General features: G+C 42.9%; 1 pseudogene; it reads left to right on the forward strand.

The window, feature by feature from the left end:
* The first annotated feature begins 16,896 nt into the window (after nt 1-16,896).
* On the forward strand, nt 16,897-17,510 carry LOC136543557 (probable N-acetyltransferase HLS1; annotated as a pseudogene).
* Nucleotides 17,511-26,666: the final 9,156 nt, after the last annotated feature.

The following is a 26,666-nucleotide window of genomic DNA, read 5'->3' on the forward strand; positions in this document are numbered from 1 at the left end:
GATATGGGAGCTAGCCTACGGTCTATTGAAGGTAGCTCTTTTTTGCTGCCAGTGGGTCCGGCTTGAGGAAATCAACGCTGATAGAGAAGGGTTCACTATCGTTGATCTCAATAAGACCGCATACAGAGACGACTCTTCGTCCTTGGAAGAGATGTTATGCAAGTCTTCTATGCAAGGGACAACAAGACAAAAGAAAAGGCTAAAAGTAGTCCTAGAAGGAAAAAGGAAGATTGTCGGTGTCGATGGAGTGACGGACGAAGAAGACTACAGGGGCTATCAGGAAATGCCTCCATTCGGGGTGAACGTACCCCTACCTATCCTTCAAGAGGGTGACGAATTTGCTTACGTACGGCTTGATCACAATGAGGCCCTTATTGTTGATGCACCTAAAGATCGTAAGATTATTGTTAACTATGTAATCGTTATGCAGACGTTGTATCAGTAATTCGCACTGAATATCTAATTTATATTTTATGCGCATCTCTATAATTTAATTATTCACTATGTAATCAAATATTGAGATGATGTTCACAAACACTATTATTTGACAATCATAGAAAATTAATTAATTATCATAGAATTAAATAATCAAGACACAAATTTTTGTGTTATTTTAGAATATAAACTAACTGCACTATTTCTATTAATAAATAAATAAAGAAAAGCAAACTAACCAAACTCCCTATCCTAGCTCAGCGGTTAAGGCCGTGCACTCTGTACTCTGAGACCCGCCCTCGAATCCCAGGTAAGCCAAATTTTTTTGATTTTGCATTTATTATTTTGTAGTGCATTAAGACAGGATAAAAGAAAAAAAATAAAACCAATCTAACCAAACTCCCTATCCTAGCTCAGCGGTTAAGGCCGCGCACTCTCGACCCCGCGACCCATGCTCGAATCTCAGGCGGGCCAAACTTTTTTGATTTTTCATTTATTTATTATATAGTAGTAGTGCGTTACGACAGGATAAAAGAAAAAGAACAACTAATTCTAATGTAATCCCTATTCTAGCATAGTGGTTAAGGCTCCAAACTAAGAACCTCCAGACCTGGGTTCGAATCCTAGGCTCAGGAATTTTTTTTATATTTTTTATAAAAAAGGCTGTGATGGCAGGCAGCCTAGCTGCTGGGTGTCGACATTGCTGCAATGGCGGCAGGGCCCTTCACTACCGGTTTTGGTTTCAAAACCGGCAGTGATAGCTTCTTTCATAGTCGATTGCTCGAACCGACACAGAAGGCCCATTTCACTGTCGGTTTTTAAACTAAAACCGACAGTGATGTCTAGATGCTCCTCACATGCCAATAGTGCTATCACTGACCACAACAGTAGGAACACTGCTCCCACCTACCCCGACAACTTTAGTTAAGAAACAAAAATGTACCACGACTGCTAGCCCCTATAAAATGGCCCTCGGCCAGGAGCTAGCCTCTCCATGCATGTTGGTTTCAGCCAGACCTTATCAGCCATGATATAGTGTTTTTCTCTCACAACAAACCACATATACCGTTATGCTTCGTAGTCCACCAAAATGGTGCACACAAGATGTACTAGAAGAATGCTACTGAAGATAGAGCAACGCCGAAGATTGGAGATGCCACGAGGTTCACAGAGTCATCCGCTGCGGTGCGCATCTAGAAAAAGGCCATGTACAAACAAGGTGGATTCATCGATGCCACCTTGTCATCTCCAACCGGTATAGCTCATAGACCACCTCGGTGCTGCTTTTTAACCCTAGTTGGTGCTAGAAGAATGCTACATAGGTGGTTACATTATAATGTGTTGATACACATTGATTGTAACATTGACCTGTACGCAAATATGTCTTTGTTATCGTATATGGAATTTTAGTGTAAGGTCTTTGTTATCATATATGTAATTTATTTCTAATATTTTTGTTATTTTTTGGTGTATTTCATTACTCTCGAAATAAATATATCGTTGTTGTTAAAACTTTCCCACTGTACTATCTAGATAAATATATCATTTACATATATGCACCTTCACTATCGGTTCTACTTACAAACTGGCAGTGATATTAACTTTCACTGTCGGTTTCTTTTCATTCTACATTTATATATATTCTTATTCCTTGCATTGGATCTATATTTAATTATGTTGCCACATTTTACTTGAAAGAATTTTTTGTGCATATATTTTATGTTCATATTTTTTGTATTTTATCAATCAGGTGGTATGGACAACGGAGCTCCCCCACCACAAGAACCATGTTTCCACCCTGGCGATGAGCCATTCGCTCCTAATGTGGCCATTCCACGGTTCCCTGTTCCAGCTATTGTATGAAATATTTTCCATCATCTTTTGTTTTTTTATGCTAACAAATAAGTGTAATTAGTTTAATATCATTATTGCATACATATATTTTGTAGACTATATCCCTAATAGATTGGCTGCGAACAACAGTTAGCTGGTTCTTTATCTCGAACATCGTCGAGAACACGGCATCTTATGCAAGTGGTTGGCTATGGACGTGTGAACTCAGTTTTTCCATCCCTTTGAGGGGTGCAAATCATCAAAACCATATCCATGAGATGGGAAGACAGAGCCCGGACGTGATAAGTGCCCAATTCAGTGTCGTGCGCATCTATTTAGAGGCACTTCGACGTGTTTGCTATGATGTGCCTAATTTCTCTCACTTCAAGGCACTTGCTTTGAATGCTGCTGATATCCCCGTCCTACAAGCAAGCGAATGGTTTTTGAGCTACAACCGTGCGGATGTGGTAAAATGGTCACTTATACCTGAGTCATAGTTATTTGTTTATTATTGTAATAACAGTCTTTAATTTTTTTCTTTTTCTCTGCATGCATATTGCGCTGTAGGACCTTACCTATGTTGCATGTGGCTTGTGGGCCGTTCTAGACCAAGCTATGAAGCAACTCGGGTATGATTGGGACTTCTGCAATGAAAACCTCGGCAACTCACTATAGAAGGACACCAGTACTGCATAAGGATTACTAACAGGGGCAATGGTCGTTTAGTAGGATACATCTATGGCCGACTATTCTTTTGGTATTGTGAGGCACGAGAGAGTGCACTCATACGGGCATTGACCTTCATTGATACAAGCGGATACATAATTCGTGACATCAATTACCATATATGGCTACAGTGGCATGCTAGTGTGCATGGCCCAATCGATCCCGCAGTGATTCTGATAGTAATTAATGTTTATTTAGCTAGGTTTTTAAGGTCGTAGTTTAATTCGGTTATAATTTTAATTTGTATGACTTTGTGTGTTTAATTATTGTCATGCATGTAATTCGTGTAAGATTTGTTGGGCAACTAGAAATATACATTCTGGTGTCGTATTGGTCTCAAAATTATTCTCAGGCTTACATGTGACACAGGTGAAGGAAACATCAAGTTTGGGATTTTCTGGAGATGGTTTGCTACTTTCTGAGGTTTAATTGAATTTCCGCGCGATGACACCAATTAATTATAGGTTGAACTGAGTCTACCCACGAAAAGATCCAGAATGGTGCCAAACTTTTACATAGGCTCAAATATGCTCTAGGGATAAGAATTTTGTGGAGGTCGATGAAAAAATCTATTGGGTCCAAGATGTAATTCACGCTCTTTTGTCTCATTCAGCATAGAGAAAAATATATTAATAAAAAAATGATCAGAAAAATCTCAGATCTGTTTGGGGCCTTAATTTGGGTATACATGCTTGCCAAAAAAATTTCAAGCCATTTCGACATCGGCGGAGTATACATTCTTCACAGAGGTACATGAGCTCTTTCATCGAACCATGACTATACACATAGGTTATCAAGGTTTCTATGGTTCATACACATTCTGGTGTCGTATTGGTCTCAAACTTTTTCTTAGGCTTGCACGTGCCATGTGTGAAGGAAACACCTAGTTTGGGATTTTCCAGAGATGGTTTGCTACTTTCTGAGGTTTAATTCAATTTCCGCGCGATGACACCGTTTAATTATAGGTTGAACTGAGTCTACCCACGAAAAGATCTAGAATGGTGCCAAACTTTTACATAGGCTCTAATGTGTCCTAGAGATAAGAATTTTATGGAGATCGATGAAAAAATCTATTAGGTTCAAGATGAAATTCACCCTCTTTTGTCTCATTCAGCACACAGAAAAATAAAAAAATAAAAAAACTAATTAGAAAAACCTAAGATCCTGTGTGGGGTCTTAATTTGGGTTTACATGCTTGCTAAAATTTTTTAAGCCATTTCGACATAGGAATACATATGCTTCTATTTATTCAGTATATAAAAGAAATTTTTAATATATATATAAACATCACTGCCGGTTTTAAAAAATCGGTAGTGATGAGACAAAACCGACAGTGATGCTAGTTATCACTGTCGGTTTATTTTGAAATCTGATAGTGATATATAAAAAATTAAAAAAAATTGTGCCAGCCCTCGGGTTCGAGCTCGGGTCTCGGGCTGTAGAGTTCTAAGACTTAACCGTTGTGCTAGTAGAGGATGTGTGCTAAGACTAATTTATTTTTTCTTTTTAACCTTTAGATCGCTTAATAAATTATAAAATTAAACCAAAAAATTGTGCCACCTAGCATTCGAACACGGGTGTCGGGGGCTAAGCTGCGGGGTCTTAACCGTTGAGCCAGTCAGAGGTATTCGAAAGAAATAGAAAAGTTATCCTACTTAACCCATAACTGCTACACACACCACTACCGGTTTGATGGCTTCCTTAGAGGTTGTAAGCCTTATTTGGCAGTAAATAGCATTTTTTGAATGAGACATCCTAGTTTGCATCGTGGTGCCCTAGCTAAGCTGGAGTAGCCTCGCTCGAGCTAGGCTCTGTGGCAAAGCAGATGGAGCCTATATCCCACGACCTAGATTTGATTACCATTTTTGCATCATCCGAGACAGACCGAGCTGGAGATGTAGTCATCCAACAAGCGCAGCTTCTCACTGCAGTGGCTAGGTTAAGCAACCAAACACACACACATGCATGCTATGATCTTCTTTGTGTGATGTACTATATGGATCATGTGTTGGTAGCTTAATTAGACCCATTTTCATTGCAAAACTAGAGGTCCTCTGCTTGCTCACTGTAGCTTCATTAAATTGGTGGCGACGATGGATGATGATGTATATATTCCACACTCTCACCATGTAGGAATAGGATAGGATGAGAGTTACAGCTAGCACTGTGCCATATATGTGCACATGTCACATGTGTGTGTAAGTATGTAGACAACCTAACGATCACACGTATAGCTAGGCTCGTACTAAATGTATAGGACGAGTACGTCTTATATATGTAGGCTGCTGCTGTTCCCATCAAGGTTTGGATTAAGGGCGACGAAGGATGCATCACACTCACCCAGCGGAACATTCTGCCCTCATTTCCAAAAGACTAGACACACGTACATCGATGTAGTAGTACTAGTGTTGAGAGGGGGAGAGAGAATTAAATATGTTCCTTGTAACAAAAAGAAAAAAGGATAAACATATCCATGTCCCTAAATTAAAGAAAACATATGCTAATAGATAATTGAGCAGAGCAAGGCACAACAGCGATGATAATGGAAGGAAAACTGCCAGTGCAAAAAAATTGGGCCGCCTGGGATTCGAACATGGGTCTCGGGGGCTAAGCTACGGGGTCTTAACCATTGAGCCAGTCGGAGGTATTCGAAAGAAATAGAAAAGTTATCCTACTTAACCCCTAACTGCTACACCCACATCACTGTCGGTTTGATGATTGGGCCGGCAGAGATGTTTCCTCATCACTGACGGTTTAGACTTACAACCAGCAGTGATGAATCATTTCCCAAAGCTATTTAATAATTTATAAAATTGAACCAAAAAATTTGGGCCGCCTGGGACACGAACACGGGTCTCGAGGGCTAAGTTGTGGGGTCTTAACCGTTGAGCTAGTCGGAGGAGTTCGAAAGGAAGGGAAAAGATATACTACTTAACCCCTAACTGATACACCCTCATCACTACCGATTTTAGGAATGGTCTAGCAGTAATGTATCCTCATCACTGTCGGTTTATGAATAGAACCGACAGTGATGAACCGACATTGGTATATAGCAAGGAGCGGGTAGAAATTTTCCAAATTCATTTGAACCCCGCACCAACCCTTCCCTCCACGCCGACGGGTACCACCATTCCCCGCGCAGGCGTCCACCACCCCCCGCACCGTCATTCCTAGCCCCACGCTCCTCTTCTTCGACGCCGACGCTAGAGCACTGCCCCATGCCGGAGCACCACACCATTCGTGCCCTCATTCCTCGTCCACGACGTCGGCCGTGGCCCTCCTCCTCCAAACCTGGACTCCCACCGCCGAGGCCTTCAGGAGCGTGTGGACAGCTGCTTTCCCACCACCCACGGTGAGTGTGTGGCTCACTGTTGTCTTTGTGTTCAATGAAAGGCCCCACGGTTTGGAGTTTTTGTAGCTCAACCTGGTTTCCCACAACAGTTGGCGACCGTCAACCTTATCTCTCTCAGTGATTGCTCAAGCTCGAGTTGAATTTGTTAATGAAAATGGTTATACTGAGCACATGTCCATTGTTAAAATATGTTTGTTATATAAATCTGAGCACATGTCCATGCCAATGACGATTGATTATATTATGAGGATTTCTCTATACCAAGCACATGTCTATGCTTACGATGGTTGTTTTTAATCTGACCATTGATCCATTGTCAATGTTGTCTTCTTACTTCTTAGCACTGTCCATTTCCTATGATGTTAGTGCCGATGATAACTATATTTAATCTGAGTGTTTTCTCTCGTATATGATGGCACTTAGACTAAGGTTATGATGACTTAATATATTCATTGGACTGAGGCTATGGTCATGTGCAATGATGATATAATCATAAGTTGTAGTAACTATTACTGAGGCTACAGACATGTGTGTTATGGTCATGTGTTGTTATCTTTTTGGTTATTTTTTAAGTTTCCTTTTATAAATTATTTTGTTCCCCTCTATTTTTTAATCTGCAGCAAAGGCTTTAAGCCTGCTTGTACAAAGAACTGCATTTGGGAAGCTGAGCTCAACCTGTACATTGTTTAACAATGTACATTACTAAAAAAGGTCTATATCTAGAAATGATGTTGCTGAATTTCATTTGTAAGAAAAATAATCGCTATAGGTAGAGTGTCAATTGATTTTGATGGAATGTATAGCATGCTTAAAAAAGGCATCTATAGATGTTTGTTCAGAAAAAAAGTTAAAAACAACTTTTTAAATTGGTCTATATTAACAGACTAACGTAATAAAACCATGGTGGAAAGCTGCAGACCTATATCTGGAACATTGCCAACATAGTTGTAACATTTGTATTTTGTATCCTTTGTTTGTCTATGCAATGGTTGTGTACAACAACAACAACAACAACAACAACAACAACAACAAAGCTTATAAGTCCCAAACAAGTTGGGTAGGCTAGAGTTGAAACCTAGCAGAAGCAATCAATGTTCAGGCACATGAATAGCTGTTTTTCAAACACTCCTATCTATGCAATGGTTGTGTATTATTCATAAATATATTAAATTTTATAAGAATACATCATGTTTGAATGACAACCTAATTTACTTAAATGTATAGGCAACCATGGCATGGTATGTAGTGCATGTTGGTCACATGCCTAGGATTTATCGAACCTGGGAAGATTGTTATGCTCAAGTCAATCGCTACCCTGGTAATTTGCACAAAAAATACAACACAGAAGCTGAAGCTTTGAGGGCCTACTATAGTCATTCGGCCTACCTTGCAAACCATGGGCATCTGCTGGCACTGGAGATTGAAGAGAAGACACCTGCCGGAGATGTGAAGATTAGGAGAATTGCTCCTTGGCCTTGGAAAGATGTCATGCTTTTATTCATGGCTATGGTCATTGCTTTTCTTATTTGGAAGTTGATGTAGGCTTAGATTCGTAGAATAGTAGGTGGACTTTGTTGTATGTGGTCAATCAAATAATGAATTTGTTCTAGGTGAACATATGCCATTATTTGACTTTGTTGTATGTGGGCTTATTATTAGACTTTGCATTAAACATATTATATATATATATATAATATGAACATATGCTATTAGTAGTTGTCCGCAGCCAAAACTAACCACGGTCATGTCATAGCCATGACTCGTCGTCGCCTGTTACCCCGTCGCCGAAGAACAGATCGGCAATAAGAAGCGACTGATATCGCTAGGATGGGAGAGCTGCATGATCCGACAAACGGTGACTGTGTCAATTAGGGCGGTGAGAACGAGCAGCCATGGACCCCGTCTGGCCTGCTTGATCTAGGTCAAAATGACCAGGTAACTTTGGTATCATGTGACTATGTAGCCACACATGCTAATCAATTGAGAGGGTCATAACTTACTTGGTGCCTCCAGCAGGAGCCTCCACCGACCGAGGAGGCAGAGGGTTCGGGTAGCAGGAAGGCCAGATCCAAGCAAGGCGCGTCAAAGATTCTTGTTGGTAGGAATGCACACTGGCACATCACTGAGTTCGATGAATTCGGGGATCCACTCTCACCGCCTATAGCTTTGACCAAATACAAGACTATCCTTAGGTTACTTATAAGGGACTTCATCCCAATTAGGTACAGGAAATGGATTGAGAAAGATGATGACCCGTGGAGGGTTCCCAAAAGTGAGAAGGACTACATATGGGATATCAAGATCCCATAGCATTTCACTTTCCCAATGGAGTATGACAAGTAGTTAGTCAAGAAAAAAGCAAAAGAAATCATGGGGACATGCTTCAAGAATTTCAAGGGGACATTATACAAGAATTTTGTCCTCCAAAATAAAGAGCCAGATTTTGATGGTAAACAATTTAGCAAGTAGAAGAACTTCTGGCAGGATTTCAAGGAATACAGGTTATCCGAGGAGTACTTAGAACTGAGTAAGAAGAATAAGGAGAACTCACAGAAAGCAACGAATCCGCATCATCTCGGCTCTCGTGGCTACGCCAAAAAGATGTCAGAATTTGAAGCAGAACTTAAAAAGATGGATCACCTTACTGAGGAAGGCGTTCAGGTTGAGACTACCGATTGGGAGCCTAGATCGGTAATATACTGTATGGGGAGGAATGTACGGCACGCCGAGGATGGGAGCTTTAGCTCCACAAATCAACCCATGAGCGAACTCATCCAGATGATCTCCCAGGTAACTGAGGAGGTGAGACAAGGGACTCACACTTCTAATAGGGAGAAAGATGTGCTCACCCAAGCACTTGGAACCAAGGAGCACCTTGGTCGCACTAGAGGAACCGGTGTTGTTCCTTGGAAACTAGCATTCCCCCAAGAATCTAACACTTACCGGAGCCGCTCGAGGGGTAGAGCGGACCAGGAGGCAGAGTATTTGAGGCGACTAAAAGAAATGGAAGACAGAATAGACGCACAGATTGATGCAACTGTTGAAGCATGAGTTCAGCAAATTTTGCTATCCAAGAGGTTAGGAGTACCACAAAACCCTACTCCTACTACCTTTAGCCCACAGTTTAGGGGTCGCAGCAACTACGGATCGACCCTACTCGATGAAGAAGATGCGAATGTGCCTCATTCGGTGGATGGCATCACTGAACTCGTCAATGTCAAGTTGTACATCTGTCAGGAATGGACAAAGGACAAGGTGGCACCTAGCGAGGGTTGGCCTATGGGAGACAGGACCATTAATGGCTGCCAATTCCATAGGGGTACGCTCATGTCACCATTGACAGAATACTTGATAAGAAGTATAACAAGATACACATTGAGTACCCCACAGCGGAAGACAGGCCAAAACTTGGTCATAACAACGGCTCTCAAGTGGCCTGGCGCAAGCACTTCATTAAGCTTGATCATCAATTGTCCTCTGATGATGAGGACGACTGCGAGTCTTTGCCCACCTGCGATGATCACTCACCATCTCCCAACAGAGATCACTCCCCTCCTCATCCCTTGCCATCACCCCCGAGAAGACAGAGGTCTCCTTCTATTCCTCCTCGTCCGACTCCATCTTCATTAGCCTCGAGAAAAGAGAAGACTCCACCTCCTCCATCTTCATCAGCCCCGGGAAAATAGAATTCTCGTCGTCATCCTCCTCCTCCTCCTCCACCTCAGTCCAAAACAAGATCAAAGGTATCCTCGCAGTCGCAGAAAAGGTCCTTGGATTCGGTCGCTAATGCTCCCAAAGTGGACCAACAAAAAAGAAAAAGACCATTCAGTGGCAGCGTTACAAACTTGATGGAAGGAAAATTTACAGCACACATCTCGAAGGAAGATTGTCTTAGTTTCTTCAATCTCTGTGCCTCACTGCCTCTGTGTTTGTTGAAGTCCAAATTCGAAAGGCAAACACAGAATCAGTACGCTACAGTATGAGCCGATGAAATAAACAATGAAGATTTAAGGAAGATATAGAAGTACATCGAAGACAACCCTGAATTAACCATGGAAGAGGCCGCGGACATCTATTATGATGTACTAGGGATGGGAACACCGACAATGAAGTTTGAAAGGGCAATCTTTTGGTTCCCGATGACGAGTATAAAAATTTGAAAACATATATGCACTAGTTGCATGAATATTACATGGCTCATGCAACAGAGATGGAGGACTTTGGTTTTGAGGTTATTATCCATTCGCCACATGTTTTCATTATCCTGAAGAAGAGAACTTCGATGTCGAGTGGGAGTGCTTGTTCCAGCTATACCAGAAACTCTATCTCGATTCACAAATGTTGACGATGTGGACTATGTAAGTACTCTACATGCACGATATTATAATTAACTACTCTCTCGAGACACAAATTGTTAACTTTTGACCAATTCCCATGATTTTATGTAGGTGTATAGCAAAATTTTGCATACTAAAAAGCAAATGGGATAACATAGGCTTCTTGGACCCCTTGCGAGTCAATGAGAAGACATGTTTAGGCCTCCATGGATGTGACGTGGAAGACTTAAAAGAGAGTTTGATTGTTGTTTTTGATGAATTCAAGATAAAGAACAAAACCCACATACTTCTAGCCTACAACTGCGAGTATGTGTTCTTGGCTTTTAATTTTATGTTTCTTTTTTCGTTAAGATTATTCGATAATTAGGATTCTGTGATTATAGCAATCATTTTGTCTTCATTTGTGTCAATCTTGCTAAAAATCTGATCGAGGTGTGGGACTCGAAGAAAAACCATTTCATCATCTAGATGCACTGGTGGCAGTGCTAAATTAGTAAGCGATCCTAATAACATATTATTTTATAGTCACACATACGCTTTTTAATATTTCTTCTTTTAATGTTGCATAGTGTCCGAAGAAGACGTATCAGTAGGATGCAGGTCCCATTCAAGGTTGTCAAAATGGAGGGGAAATACCTAAAATAGCGGGTAGGAAACAATGAATGCAGGTTTTATGTAATGTGAGTAATGCTTCGCTACATCGGGCGGGAAATCGGAAGTAGATAAGTTGGTGTGCATAATCCCCAATTCATTTATGTCTGTTAATAATTCAACACAATGATTTACTGATTCCTCTTTGGATATCATCTTTTTTGAACGACAGCGCAAGAAATATAACCACGAAACACTATTAGACATGGAGATCGTCGCACTGCAATCGGAGCTGGCAAAATTCATCTTAGCCGAGGTATTGGAAAAAGATGGAGTATTTTCCATCGCACAATCCGTGAAGTTCAAGGACCAGTATAGCCCAGAGTGGCTCGCTAGATTATTGTAAGAAGTGTGAAAAGCATGCTTCATCTTATCGAATAATTTCTTTTTTATTTTGAGGGATCGAGATCTTGATAAGAACATTTGAACCGTAATCGTAACATTTGTAATGTTTAATATTGATGGAAATGTCGTCTACGTAGCGTATATAAAGCGAAACCTGATTCCATGAAAAATATAAATTAAAATAAATTATAAAACAATAAAATGCGAACGGACCATCACTGCCGGTTAGCAATAAACCGGCAGTGTTGTCGTAACCATCACTGCCGGTTAGAAACAAACCGACAGTGCTGTCGTAACCTTCACTGTCGGTTAGCAACAAACCGGTAGTGATGGCCAAGATGGCACTACCGGCTTGAGCCACAAACCGGCAGCGTTAGCTTATTCATCACTGCCGGTTCTTGTCACAAACCGGCAGTGCTCGTTATGACAACACTGTCAGTTAAAACACAAACTGACAATGTTGGCAGAACTGAACTCTATCGGGTGGTCTAATGAACCGGTAGTGTTGGTGGACCTGAACTCTGCCGGTTGTGTAAAGAACCGACAGTGAAGTTGAAGAACACTATCGGTTCGTAGGAACCGACAGTGATAGCTGACCCTCATCACTGCCGGTATAGTTGTGCCAGTTCAAAATCCGACAGTGATGTAGTTTTTTGAACCGGCAGTGAAGTGTTATTCTGACGTAGTGTCAATTCAGATTGATCAAACAAATTATTTCGGATTATTCTGCTATTCTGTTGCTTCTGCTACACTGTGTGGCCGATTCCTCATTGGTCAATTCATAAGCTCGTACTGTGCTTTGCTGGTTGATTAGATTAATATATCTATCCTGCCGTGGTCCACAATTATTATTCGGCCGATTGAATCGCTGCTCGTGTTGGTCGAGATTATTGTTCAGCTCGCCCCAATATTGAACCGAGAGGATTATTTGCTCACTATCGCACTGTGAAAGATTGGGCTTATTCATCTTGGGCATCGTAGGCGAGTCCTCATCAGGGAGCTAATATTCATAAGGGCCAACTCTCCCTAGAAGAGGCCGAATAGGGGCTAGTATAGTGGCTTATCAGTTTCACCTCCACCGAGGGATCGCTTGTAAATCGCCGTTGCCAATATATAATGCCAAGAGCATGAGGACAGAGGGCTCTCCTTTCCGACACTTGTTAACAACCCTAGCCGTCTCTCTCTTCTCTCATCTCCTAAACCTGTTCGGGAACCATTTTCCTAATAACGTAGGCCGTGGCCACGCCTGTTCACATTTGGCACCGTCGCGCATGATGTCGGGTGTGCTACTAGCCCCATAACATGTTAGGCTAACCGTTATTATTTTTTGCCTTTAATTAATATAATTGTTGTATCCCAACAAAAATTCAAGGGAATAGATTATTTGGCCTCTTATTTTCATGTCTCAACTAACACACATATTCTAGGCTTCTAGGCGTAAAAAAGGCTAACATGTGTGCTCCAATCAAATTCCTTCACGTTCCAGGCATAAAAAAGCTAAAACACTCTCCAACTAATCACAACCAGTAACGTTTCAAACTTAAAAAAAAAAAAGCAATTGTCACATCCAAGAAATCACGCATGCATGCAACAATGAGATCTAAAAGAAAATTTTTCTTACATATAAACAAAGATCTTCTCATGTTTATCCTATTTTATAAATATTTTTCCGTTTTATCCTATTATCTTCTAGGAGTTAATTTGTTATAATAACTATCTAAATCTAATTAAATGGATGGCTCATAGTTGTTTGAGAGTGCCACAGTAAACCCCGTACGGCTGTACCACAGTGGTAGTACATCTAAGACAGCGCAAGCAGTGGGGATGCAGTATTCGAAGCCAAAACGATAGCAGAAGACTAGTGCATGTCCCCTTAGCATACACGCAGGCAGCGATCAGGTGACATCTATAATTTCGGACCGGTTGCAGAGAGGAAAATCTGCGGACCAGCAAATGGTCAAGTAGTGCAAGCCAGGAGAACATCTTCAGCTTTCGAGGAAGAGGCCTTCCACTGTTCTTTTGGTGCTTCCATTTAGATGAAGGCAAAGAGAACAATTACGTGTAGAGTACATACTACATCGATTGGGTGTCATATATATTGAAGATTATCATGTGATAGCAACAACATGATATTTATGTGTAGAGTATACTACACTGAGTACCACTATATATATATTGCCTATTACTATATTCAAAGCAGGGAAATTAATTGTTGTTGTCTTGTGTCTATAGAGCACCCGAATATTGGATTTCAATGCATATGCAAAATCACGTGTGATACAACTTCTCTCTGTCCTATTTAATTCTTTATCATGTCAGAAAGAAATCAATTGGGATTCCTAATGAATCCTTACGATACCTTGCAAAGGGAGGAGGCTTATATAAACTTGGTCGACCTCAGTGACTACGACAATTTACTTGTATACATACTATGTGTTTTCAGTGTAGCGCCGGTGGATCTTAGTCCCTAGGCATCAGCAAAAAATTTAGATTCACGTATATATCTCAAAAAAGGGGTGCTTTAGTATGGGGATGTGATGCATCAGGAGTTTTTGTGCAAGCTTGAATATGGATGCCTGACCGGCCTGCACTAGTAGAGAACAGACCTTTCATCCGAGGCTAAAATGGGCTCTAGTTCCGACATTTTTTGCGCCCGGGACTAGAGAGACCTTTAGTCCCGGTTGGTGTCTCCAACCGGGACTAAAGGTCCCTGCCCAACGGCTACTGCGCTCGGCACAGTGGCAGGGGACCTTTAGTCCCGGTTGGAGACACCAACCGGGACTAAAGGTGGACCTTTACTCCCGGTTGGAGCCACCAACCGGGACTAAAAGTCCTCAACCTTTAGTCCCGGTTGGTAACACCAACCGGGACTAAAGGTAGACCCTTTAGTCCCGGTTGGTAACACCAACCCGGACTAAAGGACCCTTTAGTCCCGGTTGAAGCCACCAACCGGGACTAAAGGTCTCCCGGTGGGTTAGTTCAAAAGGGAAGCATCCCATCTATTGTCAAATGTGTTGTGTAGGTGGGGTGGTAAGCTACGCGCGAGGCAATGCATGAGGTCTTGGGTTCGAATCTCATGGGACGCAGCGGTGGGAGGTATTATTTTTTTTAAAGCTGGGAGGACCTTTAGTCCCGGTTGGTGTTACCCACCGGGACTAAAGGTCCCCCTTTATTCCCGGTTCCTGACCCGGGACTAAAGGACCCCCTTTAGTCCCGGATGCTTACTCCCGGGTGGAGAACCGGGACTAAAGAGGGTTCCCCACCGGGAGTAAAGCCCGTCTCTGTATTAGTGCTGAGCATGCAACGTGCTGGAACAGAACTTGAGCTTTGTCATATACAACGGGCCTATTTGAATCAGACCACTGGAAAGTCAACTAGTGCAGGAAACAATCTCATCAGGCATCCCAATTTGAGTGCCCATGGACTTGTGTTGTCAGATGTATGTTGTTGCCCAGCCCAGGCAAGCTGGCCGAGGCCAAACATACCTCATGTGGCCTCGTCATCTTTACGGAGCTGTTCATCCTGTTGGAACTTGTCGTGCTTATCACCATACTGCTGCAGCTGGGCTACCTATTTTCTATCGTTTTCAACAGTCCAAAATTAAACATTATATAAGAGCAAATTCATCAATGTCTGAACAAGTGGTTCCTGTCCTTTTATTCATACATAGTGAGCAGTCACCGTGAAGTGAACCTATTTCTGTTAACTGATTCAAAACAATGAGTGCAATAAGGGGGCATGAATCAGCTATACGGCTGGCCTTCTTTTAAGCGCTGCTGCAGCCACAGTACACAGTGCTACAGTGTTTCATCTCTCTAGGTCCAAACAGACGTAGCTGCAGCGGCTGCCATTCAGTGCAAGCGAACAGGCTAATAGCTTATATATAACTACTAATGGTGCTATAGTCCATTTCAGTGACAGAACTTCGGTATGTTCTTGCTATATCGGATGACACCCACAAAATGTAACTCTATATAGACTATACGCTCAGGAAGTTTTACCTGAAAAATCACACTTCACCAATTTCCTCACATGATTGAGACAAGTTGTTAACACTACACTAAAATAGGCAATCAATGCCGGAGCATCAGTGCCGGTTGTGCTAGAGCCGGCAGAGATTACTTGTCACTATCAAGTCCTAAGCATAGGATCAACAAAATTTGGAGGAAGCTATTCACCATGTAGCGAAGGCAGCTATCAATATCGACTCAAACCACCACTCAATAGTGACATATTACTGCCGGATCAAGCCACATCCCAATAGTGATAAGTGTGATACCACTACTGGGTCAAACCACCACCCGTTAGTGATATTTTCAGATCACTGCTGGTTTTGTATTGATCTGGCAGCGTTCACTACTGTTGGATCCACCTAACTATTAATTCATTGATTCTCCACCGTTGATCCCACATACCACCACTGTTTTTCTAGACTCCTCCACCTACCACTGCTGCTTCTGCTTATAAATCCGAAAAATTGATTTCTTCTACTCCCCTTGCGTTCCCTTCGTTGTCATTTGTAGTCTGAAGATGCATTCTTTGTCAGAAGAACCTTGTTTCCGGGAGAAAGCCCTCCATATATATACCTTCCATTATTCATAGTGGAGATGGTCCACTAGAGGTAGTAGAAAAAGTTTTGTGTAGATGGGGCAATGCCGGATTCAAGGCACAATTGGCAAAATGCCAACGTGATTTGGTTGTTTGTTGGGCTGCAGGGAGTACTAGACCTCCAGATGGTTAGGTTCTGAAAGAAGTTATTTTGTGAGGTGGTTGTTCGAATGTCATCTTAACAAAACATAGCCCATACTCGTTGTAGGGGTTATCATGTGCTTGTATGCTTCGACGCTAACATTGGCTGGCCAGCCACGCTACAAATTGTTGATTTCTAGAGACGGATGGGTAGGGGCGGCTAGCCTAGCCACCCCTACAAACCATCTAGAGTCGCCCCTACAAACTCTCAATGCCATAGTGATTTGACATGTTCCCTTTTCTATAAATTGTAATTGTCCTTTAAAATGGGTGGTGGGTACTATAGGTACTTTTGAGTAACTAAGCCTCTAATTTATTCTGACTATCCAATGTGTGTAAAATATTTTCCTAATTAATTTTATTTCCTTAGGGGTCCGCCGACTTCGGGCGTGTCACAGCCTGCTCTTGTCGTCTGCGCATGCTCACCATCGTTGATTGCCCCGCATCTCTTGCACATCCTGCCCCTTGATGTCGCAGCTGGTGCGGCAGCTGGAGCGGTGGTTTGAGCTCATCAGCACCGAGTACGCGTACATGGCCACGGGCCACTGACAGGTCCCATGAGGCAGTACTACATGCGTCTCTTCACCGGCCGCTGCGGCTATACCAAGTTCCAAACGGACGCTGTCTCTGCTGGTGCACCCGGTGCACTCGCAACAGGTCTAGGCGCCGCGTCGCGCCACGGTCATTCGCCTCCTGGTGATGACTACGAATGGTGTGATGTTGACCGCTTCCTGGCATCCCCCCGGTGTCATGGGCTGTTGCAAGTGCGTGGGATATTGCGACGGCATGTTCTGGTTGGATGTGCGCGGCGCGGCGCGCCTGCGCCCTGGCCGCTAGCCGGGTGCTGGACCGTGTGGGCAGGCGGCTGTGTGTGCCATCCGCGTCTGACTTGTTCCGCCCGGCCATTCCCGGGGTGGTTCATCATGTAAGGCTTCCCAGGGAGTGGCCAGGACGCCGTGCTGGCTGCAGAGGCGGTGCTGGCGTTGATCGTCAACATGGCACACAGCAGGACATCAGCAGCAACAGAAAATAAGAATTTAATACCTTACGCTCAGTTATATAATAAAAATAATAGAAAATGATAGTACTGGTCCCACTAATTTAGTATGCATTTCGTATACTCCGGTACTTTTCCCCTTGGTACATCTTAGTACCTCTGTTTTCTAGCCACACGATCACTCCTCACCAGCAGTCCTTCTTTCTCCAACCATAATATAATTTCTCTTGTAATAAAACTAATCTTTGGACTTCACATGTGTAGATTTGATTCATCATATTTGCAACATCTTTTATTTCTAAGAAAATATCATGATCAAACCAAATAACTCTATTCATTGGCTTGCCAATTTTATCACGGAGAAATCATATCTCCAATGAAGAGACGGTGCAAGAGATTTTGATGGACCCAAAATCAGTATCAAAATTTTGGGACTTGAAACTTAAATTTGTACATGACTCCCGAGTTAATCTCGAGTATAAATCAAACACACATTCCTGCAGTGCGTCTTGCCTTTGCCAGGCTTTAGATAAGGTTTATACAATGAAATATTATATTGTGCAACGACAACTAGATTATGAGAATTGTGAGTCATTAATATAGCTATTGGCCAAGGCCACTACTGACTAGAAAATAGTCACGGGCTAATACTCTTTCCATCTCCTTTTATTACTTAATTAATAACATGGCAATGTGTGTGTGGTCATCACTAACCATCACCTTCTATTGCAAAATGTGACAGGCCAGTCACTGTTTAGTTGTTCTATGTATAAACCTTCTGTTTATACAGGCAAGACATGTGTGGAAGAAAGCACTTCACAAACACCTTCTGTTTTGTAGTCAAAATGATGCACCAAAGATACTAGAAGAATGTTTGTGAAATAGAGTGATGCTCACCTTCTGTTTTGTAGTCAAAATGATGCACCAAAGATACTAGAAGAATGTTTGTGAAGATAGAGTAATGCTGAAGCCAGAGCGCCGTGGTAGCAATATAGTGAATATATAACTACCTGGGAGGAGAGAAAATTTTTGCTCTTTTGATAGGTATAGATATAGATATACAACACGCTCTCATAATGTAACTACCTGGTGGACGGGTGAATAATCAAACAGAGCGTAAACTCTCAGTTTACTTCTTATGCCTCTATATATAGCTAGCTGCACACCATATGTATGTGAAAACATACTTGTATACTTCCTGGTTCAACAGAGACAATAATATCCAAAATAGCGATGAAGGTGTTGATGAGCACAAGAATATGTTATAAACGATAGGCAATATAAACGACGAACAATGGTAGATCATGCACAGGGGACACGAGATTTTAACGTGAAAAACCCTCCCAAGGTGGAAGGGAAAAACCACGAGCACCAGCCAACAAATCTTCACTATATTGGGTGAGGTTACAAACATCGGAGATTTACTTGGGGATACCCTAACCTGGGGGCCTTCCCATATAGAAGTCTATGATACATCTTTTCCATGAGAGAGGTGGTCCGTATATATAGAGAGAAAAAAACCCCACACCATCGTCTATTAGCAATACGGAACTAATAGACGGAGTAGCCCCTCTTAACGCTAATGGGCCACTTCGCTTCGGCCCAAACTTGAATTTGGATCATAGCTCAACAAACTTCACCTTGAGACAAATTTCTTCTTATAGCATGAAATGAACCTTCACCCTAAAACAACAAAGAAATACTTCCGGTGCCAAATAGCCTCTTGGGCTAAATAGTTATACCAACTAAGCTTGAGCAAAGCTCAAACTTAGCAACAGGGACTGGCTTTGTCAACATATCAGCAGGATTATCATGTGTGCTTATCTTGCATACCTTCAGCTTACCTTGCGCGACCACATCACGAACATAATGGTATTTGACATCAATGTGCTTCGTTCTCTCATGAAACATCTGATCTTTAGTTAGACATATAGCACTTTGACTGTCACAAAATAAATTAATGCAAGAATCATCTCCACAAAGCTCGGCAAACAAACCTTTCAACCAAACTGATTCTTTACATGCTTCAGCAATAGCCATGTATTCTGCTTCAGTGGTAGATAGGGCAACAACGGGCTGCAATGTTGCCCTCCAACTCACAGCACAACCAGCAATAGTGAACACATAACCTGTGAGAGATCTCCTCTTATCCAAATCAGCAACAAAATCTGAATCTACGTAGCCAGTGAGTCCCTTATTAGTCCTGTCAAACTTCAAACAAGCATTTGTTGTGCCATGAAGGTACCTGAAAATTCACTGAACAACCTTCTAATGTTCTTTACCAGGATTAGCCATGTATCTACTAACCAAACTCATAGCATATGATAAATCAGGACGAGAGCAAACCATGACATACATCAAAGAACCAACATCACTACAATATGGAACTCTTGACATGTACTCAAAATCCTCATCCGTACTAGCACATTGTAAAGCTGATAATTTGAAATGAGGAGCAATAGGAGTACTAACAGACTTTGCATCATGCATGTTGAAACGATGAATAACTTTCTTAATGTAACTTTGCTGACTAAGAAATAACAAACCAGAATTTCTGTCTCTTGTAATTTCTATACCTAGAATCTTCTTAGCAGCACCAAGATCCTTCATCTCAGACTCACTACTCAACAGTTTCTTCAACGTAGTGATTTCTTTTTTCCTCTTGGCAGCAATCAACATATCATCAACATATAACAGCAAATATATATAGGTGATCCATCAACAAATTTAATGTACACACAGCTATCAAATTCAGACCTCTTAAAATCATGTGACATCATAAAAGAATCAAACCTTTTATACCATTGACGAGGAGACTATTTCAAACCATATAAGGACCTCTTTAATTTGCAAACATGATCCTCCTTACCAGGTACTATGAACCCTTCTGGCTGGTCCATGTATATCTCCTCCTCGAGCTCTCCATGTAGAAACACAGTCTTTATATCTAACTGCTCAAGCTCAAGATCTCGCATAGCAACAATACCAAAAAATGTACGAATTGAACTATGCTTTACAACTGGAGAGAACACATCATTATAATCAACGCCAGGAATCTGACTGAAACCTTTTGCTACTAACCTTGCCTTAAATCTTGGAGGCTCACTAGGAGACAAACACTCCTTTCTTTTGAAGATCCATTTGCAATGAATGGCCTTCTTGTGTTTAGGCAAGCGCACAACATCCCATGTGCCATTTTTCTCAAGTGACTGTATCTCTTCTTGCATAGCAGAAATCCACTTCTCGCGGTCACCAGAAACAACAGCTTCAGTGTACGTAGCTGACTCATGAATGTTCTCAACCTATTCAGCACAACTAAAGGCATAATGAACAATATCACATTCCTCAATTAAACATGGACGAGGTCCACAACTCCTCTTTGTTCTATGATCTGTAATAGACTGATTTTGAGGCTGCAAAATAGGAGGTGAGTGCTAAACAATATCATGAACTATTGTTATCAACAATTTCAGTTTCCTGATCATCTACGTGCTCTACCTACATGCTAACATGTTCCTGCTCCTCATCAGAACCAACTGGTGAAACATCTGTGGATAAGTTGTCATTAAACATAACAGATTCATTGAAAACAATGTTTCTGCTTATGAAGGTCCTTTTAGTTTCAGGATTCCATAACTTATATCCTTTAACTCCAGAACCATAACCAAGAAATAGATACTTAATGGCTCTAGGTTCTAGCTTTCCATTATCAACATGAGCATAAGCAGTGCAACTGAAAAACTCTCAATTGTGAATAATCAGCAGGCATACTAGACCATACCTCAATGGGAGTTTTCTTATTAAGTGGAATAGAAGGTGACCGGTTGATCAAGTAACAGGTGGTGTTAGCAGCCTCAGCCCAAAAACACCTGTTCATACGAGCATTGGATAGCATGCAACGAGCCCTCGAGATGATTGTTCGGTTCATGTGCTCAGCCACACCATTCTGCTAAGGAGTGTATGGGATGGTGTGGTGCCTGACAATGCCTTCTTCCCTGCAGTAATCATTAAAAGCATCTGAATAGAATTCACCGCCAATATCGTACAAAGCAATTTTACCATCTTTTTAGTTTGCCTTTCTATCATAACTTTCCACTCTTTAAAAGCAGCAAAAGTATCATCTTTATTTTTCAGAAAGTAAGGCCACACTTTTCTAGAGTAATCATCAATAATGGTAAGCATGTAACGAGCACCACCTTAAGAGGACTTACGAGACGACCCCCACAAATCAGCATGTACATAATCAAGTGTACCTTTGGTGGTATGAACAGATGCATTGAATTTTACCCTCTTGCTGCTTACCAAAAACACAGTACTCACAGAACTTCATCTTACCCACAGTGCAGCCATCCAGCAGGTCTCTCTTGATCAATTCTGCCATACCAAGTTCACTCATATGCCCAAGACGCATATGCCAGAGATTAGTTTTACTTGGTTCATCATTAGAAATAGCAGCAGCAGTGATGGAACTATGTAAAGTACTTCCTCTAAGAACATATAACTTTGCATAATTCATATCACCTATCATATAAATGAGAGAACCTTTTGATACCTTACACACTCCACCTGAACCGGAGTGTTTGTACCCCTCGGCATCAAGTGTGCTGAGGGAGATGAGATTTTTGGCCATCCCTGGTATGTGTCTCACATCTTCCAGTGTGCGTATCATGCCATCATGCATCTTGATCTGAACGGAGACAATGCCCATGATCTCACGTGGGTTGTTATCTCCCATACGCACAACATCTCCACTCTGCACAGACTTATAAGAACTGAACCAATCTCTGTTAGAGCATATATAAAACGAGCATGCAGAATCAAGTATTCATTCATCACGACCAACAACACAACCAGCAAAAACAACCAGAACATCTCCTGAATCAGAATTATCAACAACGGAGACACCAGAGGCCTTACCATCACCATCGGATTTATTTTTCGGTTTATACATATCGTTTCTTTTCTCCTTATTCTACAGCTTCCAACAATCCTCAATGACATGAGTATCTTTCTTACAATACCTGCAGAACTTATCCCTGCCTCTGGACTTCGAACGGTCTTTACCGTTCTTGCTCTTGTCTCGATTATTGTTGTTGTTGTAGGTTTTCTACTCGGGCCTTCCTCTAACCTGCAACACTTCACCCTTGAAGGACGACACATCAGACTGAACCATACCTTTCATCTTTTCCCTTGTCTAGAGGGCCTCATTTACTTCCGCAAGGGTTAGTTCATCATGGCTTAATAGTATGGTATCTCGGAAATTTGCAAACGAAGTAGGCAGTGAGCATAATAGTAGAAGAGCTAAATCTTCATCATCATATTTTACCTCCATCGACACTAGGTCGGCAACGATCTCCTTAAAGATCGATAAGTGGTTCATCACCGAACCACCTTCTTGCAGCTTGTGCATGAACAACTTCATCTTGCTGGTTAGATCCTTGGACATGCAGATCGATTCCAGCTTGAGCTAAAGTTCTGCGACAGTTTTCTCCTGCAGCACTTCTTGCAAAATATTATTATGTAGATGAAGTTGAATCAGAGACAGAGCCTTACTATCCTTCTGCTTCTCTTCAGCGGTCCATGACTTCTGCCCTTTTCCTCTAAAACCGTCCAGCGCCTCATCAAGATCCTGAAGATTGTGCCAGCATCGCCCGCATCTTGACTTGCCACAGTGCAAATCTCGTCTTGTAATCCAGCAGCGGTAGATCAAACTTCATCGATGCCATCGCGAAACCCTAAGGTCAAACCAAGCTTTGATACCACTTGTTATAAATGATAGGCAATATAAACGACGAAGAACAGTAGATCAAGCATAGGAGACATGAGATTTTAACGTGGAAAACCCTCCCAAGGTGGAAGGGAAAAACCACGGGCACCAACCAGCAAATCTTCACTATATCGGGTGATGTTACAAACGTCGGAGATTTACAACTTGGGGATACCCTAACTTGGGGGCCTTCCCGTATAGAAGTCTATGATACATCTTTTCCATGAGGGAGGTGGTCCGTATATATAGGGAGAAAAAACCCCACACCCTCGTCTATTAGCAATACGAAACTAATAGATGGTGTAGTCCCTCTTAACGCTAATGGGCCGCTTCGCTTCGGCCCAAGCTTGAATTTGGATCATAGCTCAACAGAAGCATATGGCATGGCATTGGGAATTCGGTGGCGACCCAGCCGCAAAAGCATTTGAGTTAGTGGGGATGGGATGCACCAGGAGTTTTAGATACAGGAGAGAGATAAAAGGTAGAGCTATTGGGAATTCGGTGGAGACCCAGCCACAAAAGCATTTGAGTTAGTGGGGATGGGATGCACTAGGAGTTTTAGATACAGGAGAGAGATAAAAGGTAGACCCAAAATTACACCTTCTGCCAGCAAGGCCTCTGCGGTATCCTGTTCATAGCAGATCCCATGCAAATCCTGGCTCGGCGCTCCTCCGTTCAACAGAGGCACAACATGGAACAGTCAAGACTTGAGGAGACACGTCCAGCACTGTGCAGGTCCCGGCTGACGTCGACATGGACCAGACTTGACTTAACCTTCTTTCTCTGACCCAAGTTGTAGGCATTCAATGATATATGTTTTGAAGCCTATGATAGGCTGGAGAACAATCGTAACAGCACATTTGACGATCGATTCTATACATATCTCTGTTGTATATGATCTTTTAACAATTTTCATCACTTGTATCTCTTGGTTTCTAAGATTATCAGCCGTGAAAGGATAGAACGAACGGATCGGAATTTCTTGGGGACGACTGTTCCATGATGGGTAGCAACCAGGACAGCACACAGCTAACTGTTGTTCTAATAATAAACTAAGTTCATCATGCCAACGTGTATGCCCAGTCCTCCTGTTTGGCTGGGACTGTATGCTGATTCCATCACTGTTAACCATAACATACAGGATATAGTTCATCATACCAACCTGCTGTATGCTTACATGTTGTCCAAAACAATCCGTAATAAACTCACACCATCACGCATGATGCAGCAGGATAGATATATTAGATGCAACTGAAATATTTTTTCCAACTAACTTCCCTATTTTCCCAAATTGCTCAATTAAAAAATATATAAACATACAAATTTTCCATTAGCTTCTATATGAGGTAATATGATACTCGTCGTTTTAGAGTACCATATATAGCAGAACTCAATCCTGAAACAGGTGTAGCACCGTGTTACATTACAGTGCTTGAGAGCTAGTGACTGAGTTCCCAGATCATTGGTGCTTGGCTGATCTTCAATCTTCATCATGCATGTAGCATTGTGAATCTAACTTTTACTTGTCATATATAAAGAAAGTGCAATCGATGCAACAAAAAATTTGTTCCGGGCATGCCATGCATGTTTCTTTTTATAAAGCTAGAGTTCTTGTGCAAATGTGGTATGCTCTAAATGCAGCTATTTGTTGTCAGGTAAAACAATGAGAGCATAAATGTTCGATGTAAAACATGCGCCTATAAATATAGCTACACTACACCATCGAATTGATAAAGAAATCAAAGAATGATAATTATTTTTGCAGTAGAATGTGATACATCAGGAGCCTGAGCCTTATCAGCACGGAGAGCACATGTCATCCACCATCATGTTACAGCCACTGTCCAGGACATCAACAATGAAGAAGATGCGTCTGAGGATAATGGGCCGTCCACTGTAGCCCAAGCTGCCCAACCGACTACAGTGCCCAGGCAGAGCAACCGCACACGAGTTCCCAGCGTCCGCGTCCATGGGCCACAGTGGGATTGATCCTAGGCTGTAGAGACAGCTGCGCTGTCAGACAAGCCCTCCGACTAAGCCGGGTGTATAAGACTAGAGGAGTACAACCTGGAGAGAAGGGTAACATGTAATGAATCAACAGAATTCTAGTTAATCTGCCCTCCTATATATCTCTTCTCGCCTCTTGCGTGTTCCTTCTTTGTTACTTCCACTTCCTTTCCCTCTGTTAATGACTGGTATTAGATACACCGATCCCGATCGCGAGGCCAATTCCATATTCCATCGATCGATTGTCAACGGCTTCGGGTTAGATCGAGGACGTAGGCGATTAGTGAGCTGCTATCGTTGGTGTCTTCTCTGTAATTCCCCAGCGCGACGATCGATTTGTGGGGAATTCTCCCGGTTTGGAGCACAATTCTCCACCACCACCACCCCTGCCACATCACCACTACACTCGCCATCAACGCCGATTGGGCACTATGAGCCACGAATACAAGCAGCTCATGGAGGAGATGCAGCACTTGTTCAAGAAGCAGAACGCCCTCCTCGACAAACGCTTCTCCAATTCGGAAGTCAACTTCGAGCGCCGGATCACTAACTCCGACATGCAGTAGAGTGAGGCCATGTTTAGGCCATGTTTAGTTCCTCATCAAACTCAAAATATTCTGAATTTTGGCCCAACATTATGGGAAATGGATCTAAACACCACTCAGAATTTTTTGGAAACACATACCCATTCTGAATTCTGGTTTCTGGAGTCCAGAGGCCAAAATAAGCCCACATTGGGCCTGGTGCACGTGCTCCTCGCCCACATTGCCCCCAATCGCTGCTCGCCCGCACTGCCCCCGAACCCTACCCGGCGCCCGATCGGGAGCCGCCGCCGCCGCTCTCTCCCACTCGCTGCTCGCCCGAACCCTACCCGCAGCTCGGCCCCAACGCCTCCTCCCTCTTCCTGGTTTCCTCCCCCATCTCCACCGCGCCGGGTCCTTCCCTCCCTCCGCCCAGCCGTCGTTATGCCTCCGGCCGAGGCCGTCCCCGGCCGTCGCGGCCGCCGTCCAGGCGGAGCACCAGCCCGCGTTGGCCACGGCTCGGTCCGCGCGTGCTCTCTCGCTCGATTTCGGGGGCGCCGGGGAGCGAATCCGGGGCCCAGTTCCCGCACACCTGCCTGCCTGCCTCCCCTTGCCACTCCACCGTTCGTCCCTTCCCTTCTCCACCACCTCAGCGGGATCTTGCTGCTGCTCCACCGCCCCAGCGGGATCTTGCTGCTGCACTGCCCGCATGGACGAGTATAGCGGCGATGTATTCTTCCACGGCGACGACGACAGCTACGGTGATGGCCACAGCTACGGCAACATCGACGCCACCAGGGACTTCCTGTCGCAGCCGCCCACCGGCCAAGGCTACAATCAGGCGGCCTTCACCGGCCCTGGATCCAGCCACTTCGCTTCTCCCCGTACGAGCATGGCGGCCCTCGACCTCAACTCGCAGGGCAGCCAATGGCCGCCCATGGGAGGG

Source organism: Miscanthus floridulus, chromosome 3 (assembly GCF_019320115.1).
Source record: "Miscanthus floridulus cultivar M001 chromosome 3, ASM1932011v1, whole genome shotgun sequence".
NCBI lineage: Eukaryota > Viridiplantae > Streptophyta > Magnoliopsida > Poales > Poaceae > Miscanthus > Miscanthus floridulus.